The 8672-nt window shown below is 42.6% G+C and overlaps 1 long non-coding RNA gene across 1 annotated transcript; it reads right to left on the reverse strand.

Annotated features, from left to right (window-relative positions):
• Window positions 1–6527: 6527 nt before the first annotated feature.
• Window positions 6528–7958, reverse strand: LOC138579878 (uncharacterized). Its single transcript, XR_011304151.1, has 3 exons — window positions 7900–7958; window positions 7123–7187; window positions 6528–7022 (listed from the first exon to the last, which is right to left on the reverse strand). It is a non-coding gene; the product is annotated as an uncharacterized lncRNA (long non-coding RNA).
• Between the last annotated feature and the right edge of the window lie 714 nt (window positions 7959–8672).

The following is an 8672-nucleotide window of genomic DNA, read 5'->3' on the forward strand; positions in this document are numbered from 1 at the left end:
GACTCAGTTCTTTTTGTCAGAATAAGAGGACAGGACTGAGCCCCTTTTGCCAAAATAATGTCTACAAAAAAGTCCTATCACCTCTTGACCATTCCCGAATAGTTTGAGCCCACTTATTGGACACACTGAGAATTGTTGGACAAGGTTCTGAACCCTACTGTAAACCAAATTCTAAACATGTTAAGTATTACATCTGGCCGTGTTTGTGGCTGCTTATGGCACATTAGACTTTGTAATAACAAACTGTACGGAAGGTCTCATAGGAGGTATCGGCCCCTCTGGTGGTGTTGGTGGTTGTCACAGCAATGTCTACGCGCTCCATTGCTTCCCTCAGTTATGCATCGCGAGTCACGTGTTCAGTCAGATGACCGTCCCGTGACTGCGCCTCCAGGAAGCTGCTTCTGTTTAGCGTTACTTCCTTATTGTAATTCCTGAGACCTCAAACCTGTTATTGACCTGGGACTGTATTTCTGGATCCCGTTCGCTTTTGGTGTTTTGGCTTTGGCGATCTTCCAGTTTTTGACTCGGACCGTTTATTGGACTTATTTTGGTTGAACCCCAGATCCTACTGAGCCAGCCCGTTGCCAAACCTATCTGTTTCACTGGATTGCCTTCTGCGCTTATTCCTTTCAACGCATTCTCGCTCTGCTGCTTGGCGTTCCATCACCCTCTGCTTGGCTAGCCGCTACGCATAATGTGTGCAACTCCTCCAGTTACACTCTAAGTTAGCAACCTGCTAACAAGCTACCGGTAAGCCTGGTGTTATTCTTTTTTCACTGCTCATTCATTCTGGGGAAACGTCATATATCAACATAGTGTATTTAAACCACCAAGCACTGCTCCTGATGTTATTCAATTCTCTGTACAAACACTACCAAGCACTGCTCCTGAAGTTATCCAATTCTCTACACTTACACTACCAAGCACTGCTTCTGATATTACCAAACAATCTGTATCACCTCCCAAGTACTGCTGCCGGAATACTACTGCTGCATAACTGTTTCATCTCTGGGCCACATACATTTTGGAAACCAAGTGCATTTAAAGTGCTCTGCTGTGTGCACCAACCCGGCCCTAGTGTGACCCGCGTTATACCCGGGATTACTCTCCCAACTAACTTCCTGTTTGTTATTTTATCCTGTCATTGTTTTCGGACCTTATTGGGATTCATCCAGTTCTGATTAAGGTAAGAATTCAACTCCTTCCTGCTATCTATATTGGGCATAGTGATGCAATTCCTCTAAGTTAACTCTTCCTTCTGTTTTCTGATTAGGGGGCTCCTTCATCCTTAGTGGCAGCAAGTTAGTCATAAGGTCTAACTTCCCTGTTTCCACTGTTCTTACATAACATCAATATACCCTGGCATTAACCTGTTCTGTTTTCCTTTACAGCATTGGTTTGGCGGTGTGTGTTTACCCACTCTTTAGTTTTATCGGCTCCTCTGTCTGGTTACCTCCAGCAAAGGGGCACGTCATAATAAAGAGATTCCCTCGAGTTGAGGAGGCTGAGGTCCTGGGATGGACCTAATCTTACGAAGTCAACGGGACTGCTATCAATAGTCATACTCAACACTCGGCTTCCCTATCAACGCCCCGGCCTGTGTGTTGATTAACCTTAAGTGAGTATAAACATTAAAACCTCACAAGTTACAGGTATAGATAAATAATTTTTTATTACAAAAATTCTTCTAAAAACTTAGATCACACATATCAAACAATTCCTATACATAATAATGCTAAAAACTACCCCAGAAAAAAGAAACAGGAAGTGAATAGACCATTGGAAATCAAATTAAGAATGAAAACATATAACCAATTTCTAAAAAAAACTTCTTGTCATAGACAATGTTAGTGTGAAAAAGAACATGTCAATCAAAAAACAAAATGTATCACACAAAGAAACAGACTAAAAAGACACAATAAATATTACTAGCATTTAACACAATATGAATACCGAAGTACGGGAGGCACTGAACCTCTGCAGACGCTTACCAAGGCCTAAAACCGAACCTGGATCGGCGGTATCGCTCCCCCCATCCCCATAGTGCCCCTCTCCACTGTATCCCTTCACTCTCCCAAGGTCTTTTCTGTTAATTGAGTTATTTGTTATTGTTCTGTTGTCCTTTTCACTCAGCTCCACACAAGCTCCTAAGAATGCTATGCAAATGCTGAACTCACATGCTTGTATGCTCTAAAATCAATAGAAACAAACTTGGAGAAAAAAAAGAAATGCTGGAGAAAATAAAGAAATGTCAGGATGTTATATGACTGCAATGGTAACTCCCTTCCTCACATTCAATACACAGGAGTTTTATGGAGCCCCTTGGCTTGTCGATGCACTCTGGTCTGTTGATACTTTTCACAGTTCGACCTGGGTTTCAGCCATTCTTAGTTTTGGTCTCACAGTCTAGATGGCTTGTTTCTCATATAGTTCACTGTTCAATGTCTACTACAACCGGTTTCCCTCCGCTGGGATCAAACCAAGATCTTTACTTTTCTTTCATATAGTTCAATATTTCATGACAGTTCCAAAAACAAACACAGTTCTTTCTTAGGCTTCACTGTAATAGGCTTCCTTCGCCTATATCTTTCAACTACGATACGTTGTTAGGCTTGCCTCTATCAGCCTCCAATTTTCTCAATATCCATTTCATTTTAGCAGTTCAATTACATTCTAAACCAATGTTTTACTAATGCGTTTCCCTTATTAGGGATCAAACAATATTCACAATGGGTTTCCCATCCCCTTACTTTCACGGCACCCCTCAGTTGGGGCCAGGGCTCTCTTTACAGGACTTTCGAATTTGCAGGGTTTTTATCCTTAGCCCGCATGACCACTTCGACTTTCCTTGAAATTAACACAATTCAGCAAGTGCCTCCTGGGACTTGTAGTTTCATTGACCACTGTTCCTCAGCTTTACTCAAAAAAGGTTTCTTTGGTAAATACGAATCACTGTGTCTCACTTGCAACAATCTTTACGGTTCACAAAGACTTTTGATTGGGCATTTGTTCATGCCGGACCACTCCTTTACTAAGTATTCTTCCCTGCTTGGTTGCAACAATGTCTCTTTCTTTACTCACGGTTTTACTGGTACACATGTATCTCTCATTCAAGGATTTTGTTTCATTCAAAGCTTACACAAACTGTGTCCTCAAGCACTGACGGTTGTGGGGGATATTTTCTTATTCTCTCCGCCTTTGTTATTAGAGTTAAGGCTGGTACCACAGCCGGGTTTTGTCCCTTTTTTGTCCCTTCCAACTCTGTTGTTTACCGGAAAGGATGGCTAGATACCGTTCAGCACTTCACAAAAACTTGCTTTGCCTCTCTTGTGTTCTGGCTTCCTTTTGCATCTCTGGTCATGCACTCTCTGCAGCCAGGGTCATCCCTGCTTCTGTCCTTGTGCCGCCTTGCTCCCTGAGTGCTTGGGTTTTAGGAAAGGATCCTCTGCCGGACCAGCCTTGCAGCCTCCCTGCTCTGTTCCCAAGAGCAACTGCCTTCCCTTCTCCTGCAGGCTCCTTTTAAGCACCTGTGGGATGTTAATGTGCTGCAGGTGTGTGGTTAGTGTTGGGCCTGCCTGACTCTGCCTGTCCTCATTAACAGGACAGTTTGCTGTTAGAAGGGGAGAGTCTGTCTTCTGTGCCTTAGTGAGTTTTTTGTTTGCTCTCTTCATCCCTCTCGGTTGCCTCTTCTTCTTCTTGGTATTGTTAGAATAAGGGGGGTGGGGAAGCTACATGCAATGGCATTGTACATAGTTTCTAAGAACAGAGTGGGCGTGTTGGTGAGTGGGAACCTGACCCAGCCTAGTCTTCTAAATGGGATAGGACCATTGCATATCATCAGAGAGGTTCCTCCCCTTTTTGGCCTTTGGTTCTGCATGGTGGATGTAGGGATTGTGGGAGTTTTAGTTCTTGTCAGGATGAAGTGGGTAAAGGTATTGTTGCGGGTGCATGGATTTTGAGTGATAATAACCTATAACGACTGACGGGATGTTAGGTAGGATGTACTGGAATGGGAGAAATACTGTATCTCGCCCGCAGGCGTTACTCCCAGTCTCCCAAGGTCCCCTTCCCAGGTGATCCTCCCTTGCTTGTCCACCTCCAGGGTTGGGATCCAAGAGCGATGGCCCTCCCCTGGCCACCTGAGTCAGAGATTCCCAGGAATAGCATGGGAGAAACACCTCAGGTTTCTCACACAATGCATTGTGGGACTTTCCAGTAAGTTGTTCAGGGTGATGTCATTTCGCTAGAGGCTTGGAAGTGAATATGCCTGATGCCAGGGATTCCAAACAAATTATTATTATATGGAATGTGGCTGGGGTTTGCCCCAGGGAGTAGCGTCAGCTGTTCCTCCTTTTTACCCCGTTATATCTATGGCCACAGTTGTCGAGGAAACTATGGACACTGCTGAATGGGACCTCATTAACACACTGGCCTCCTCCTTTGATAGGTGTATAGTTTCTGGGCTTCGATATCGATTCATGGCTGTGCATCCTCCTTCTTACCGATAAAAGGATTGTCAGACTCAGTCAGGAGAGTCATCTTATCCTAAATAATACATTGTTTTCCTCACAGTTGTCAAAGGAGGTGGGGAATATGTCAGCACCCATTCAGGCTCCTCTGTCCCCTTCATCACAGACCTCTCCACCTACTCAAAGATAGACATGTACGCAGGAACCTGTCTTTCCAGTTGATAAGTCTCCCTTCAAATGACAAATAACGTATTTGGTGACTGAAGCTCATGGAGGTCTGAAATGGGAGACAAAATACTTAAAGAGGACTCAGTTCTTTTTGTCAGAATAAGAGGACAGGACTGAGCCCCTTTTGCCAAAATAATGTCTACAAAAAAGTCCTATCACCTCTTGACCATTCCCGAATAGTTTGAGCCCACTTATTGGACACACTGAGAATTGTTGGACAAGGTTCTGAACCCTACTGTAAACCAAATTCTAAACATGTTAAGTATTACATCTGGCCGTGTTTGTGGCTGCTTATGGCACATTAGACTTTGTAATAACAAACTGTACGGAAGGTCTCATAGGAGGTATCGGCCCTTCTGGTGGTGTTGGTGGTTGTCACAGCAATGTCTACGCGCTCCATTGCTTCCCTCAGTTATGCATCGCGAGTCACGTGTTCAGTCAGATGACCGTCCCGTGACTGCGCCTCCAGGAAGCTGCTTCTGTTTAGCGTTACTTCCTTATTGTAATTCCTGAGACCTCAAACCTGTTATTGACCTGGGACTGTATTTCTGGATCCCGTTCGCTTTTGGTGTTTTGGCTTTGGCGATCTTCCAGTTTTTGACTCGGACCGTTTATTGGACTTATTTTGGTTGAACCCCAGATCCTACTGAGCCAGCCCGTTGCCAAACCTATCTGTTTCACTGGATTGCCTTCTGCGCTTATTCCTTTCAACGCATTCTCGCTCTGCTGCTTGGCGTTCCATCACCCTCTGCTTGGCTAGCCGCTACGCATAATGTGTGCAACTCCTCCAGTTACACTCTAAGTTAGCAACCTGCTAACAAGCTACCGGTAAGCCTGGTGTTATTCTTTTTTCACTGCTCATTCATTCTGGGGAAACGTCATATATCAACATAGTGTATTTAAACCACCAAGCACTGCTCCTGATGTTATTCAATTCTCTGTACAAACACTACCAAGCACTGCTCCTGAAGTTATCCAATTCTCTACACTTACACTACCAAGCACTGCTTCTGATATTACCAAACAATCTGTATCACCTCCCAAGTACTGCTGCCGGAATACTACTGCTGCATAACTGTTTCATCTCTGGGCCACATACATTTTGGAAACCAAGTGCATTTAAAGTGCTCTGCTGTGTGCACCAACCCGGCCCTAGTGTGACCTGCGTTATACCCGGGATTACTCTCCCAACTAACTTCCTGTTTGTTATTTTATCCTGTCATTGTTTTCGGACCTTATTGGGATTCATCCAGTTCTGATTAAGGTAAGAATTCAACTCCTTCCTGCTATCTATATTGGGCATAGTGATGCAATTCCTCTAAGTTAACTCTTCCTTCTGTTTTCTGATTAGGGGGCTCCTTCATCCTTAGTGGCAGCAAGTTAGTCATAAGGTCTAACTTCCCTGTTTCCACTGTTCTTACATAACATCAATATACCCTGGCATTAACCTGTTCTGTTTTCCTTTACAGCATTGGTTTGGCGGTGTGTGTTTCCCCACTCTTTAGTTTTATCGGCTCCTCTGTCTGGTTACCTCCAGCAAAGGGGCACGTCATAATAAAGAGATTCCCTCGAGTTGAGGAGGCTGAGGTCCTGGGATGGACCTAATCTTACGAAGTCAACGGGACTGCTATCAATAGTCATACTCAACACTCGGCTTCCCTATCAACGCCCCGGCCTGTGTGTTGATTAACCTTAAGTGAGTATAAACATTAAAACCTCACAAGTTACAGGTATAGATAAATAATTTTTTATTACAAAAATTCTTCTAAAAACTTAGATCACACATATCAAACAATTCCTATACATAATAATGCTAAAAACTACCCCAGAAAAAAGAAACAGGAAGTGAATAGACCATTGGAAATCAAATTAAGAATGAAAACATATAACCAATTTCTAAAAAAAAACTTCTTGTCATAGACAATGTTAGTGTGAAAAAGAACATGTCAATCAAAAAACAAAATGTATCACACAAAGAAACATAGACTAAAAAGACACAATAAATATTACTAGCATTTAACACAATATGATATATTCATGTCTAGTATCAAACCCGTCATTTCATCATAGGATTCTTAAATGCAACTTAGTCACTTTGCTTTCAATGCTTTGATGTCACTGTGCAACCATTCTCACAGTAATTTGTCCCGACATGTTTAATTCCCAATCTATTATGGTAAACTGTAGGGAATTTCTTCAGGGACTGGATTCTTGGACATTCCATGTGTCATAAGCATAAGCTTCTAAATATCTGTTTCTCCAGCGCTGGGTTCAAACTTCAACAATCCTCATAGGGTTTCGCACTGTTATAAATGTAACAGTTACCTAGGGAAATAGTACAACACTAATATGAATTGTGCCGCTATAATAAATACTAAAGCAGTCTTCTCACCATAACTACTTAAATAGCAATGGTGAGGCTTACCACACTCTAGTCTTTAATCACTGGTAGGCGTGGATAGTAGAACTTCTTAGAAATAGAAGCCGGATCTGTAGAAGTAAAAAAGAAGAAAACCCCCTCAGTGTCCAGGTCATATTCAAACATGTTTATTCTCCTCAAAGTAATTTCTGAGCACTTCCAAAACTAGTAAATGGTGATTTTCTCGCACTACTTATGTTGCTAATCATCAAACATATCCAGATTTTATTAGCTGTCATGAATCAAATGGTTTACACCTCACTACAAGGCTAAAATATCCATTTGTTTCGTATGTTAATGGACAATGGTCGTCTACAGTTTTTGCATAACAACTTGCTCCTAGTTGTTTAACTAAATCCCCAACAAAAGGGCTGAAAGGATCTGAATCATATGTGTTTGTACCATCATCAAAACCCACTTGCCATTCTTAGGCGGTTCTAAAATTTCAAGATTCCACCAAGACTTCTTATGTAGGGTCTGTAACATGTACGTTGTTAGTTCGCATGTACACTGGCCAAATCTCACTGTGGCAGAAACATGCTGCAAGTCTAAAAGACAAAAATATTTGATTTATTTTGTGTACTTAGATTCTGATTTGCAATACTTTGTACAATAACACGAGTCGTACAAAAATGTTGCGCCAGACTCCTTACATTTCCTCTCGTGAGGCACATAGGGATCTCATGCAAAACACGGGTCCAGAGTTTAACTACGTATATTAGAGAAACGAAGGAGCGAGTGGAAAAGGGAATCTACTCAACTCGAGGGGCATATTTACCTTACCGTGGCTCTCGCTGCACATGGGACCTCTACACAGGATTGATTAGCTGCTGGTCTCGACGGAACGATATGCGCATGCGTGTGAAAAGTGGTACGCGTTATATCTAATGCACCGGAAGGCCGGCGGATAAACAAGCAACCACTAGACCGCTAGTGCTGAAGCACCATATCTATAAACGTGCTTTCATATTAGAGTAACTGCCATGATAATTGGCAGACTTACGGAACATGAACTCTCGCATATATTACCTAATTCATGCACTTGTAGTGTTTTAACCCTCTAGAAATAGGTGAACTGACCCAACAGGTTCCATTTCTTTGAAAAGAGCTGTCACCTGTGTGGAAATCAAGCGGTGACATCTAGTGATGGACTGTCCGACAACCATGGAAAATCGAAAAACCTACCTCCGACCTCTGCTCACCAGCGCTTGGATCCTGGAGCCCGACGACTGGTGGAATAGACTGATCTCAGGCGAAAAAACGAATTGGACGGTGGCCATGGCGAAGCTAGTAGACTTAGCTATGAAAAAATCAATTTACCTGTGGCCTCAGAGCAAACAGTCCAAAGAATTGAAACAGCATAGGGAATTAGAAAAAGACGCAAATCCCCGGGGCGTGTCTACAATATTTACCCCGACTACGAGAAGATGGGGGGGGGTTGTGCGTGAAGACGTACCCTAATGAAGGAAAAGCAAGCGCAAGGAAGTTTTGGATAAAACTCATTTCTTTTTTTTTTATATTGAGTAAAATTTCAAAACAAAAAAAAGAGCTTTTTC

The sequence above is a fragment of the Ambystoma mexicanum genome, chromosome 3p, assembly GCF_040938575.1.
Source record: "Ambystoma mexicanum isolate Mex_15411 chromosome 3p, UKY_AmexF1_1, whole genome shotgun sequence".
NCBI classification, from domain to species: domain Eukaryota; kingdom Metazoa; phylum Chordata; class Amphibia; order Caudata; family Ambystomatidae; genus Ambystoma; species Ambystoma mexicanum.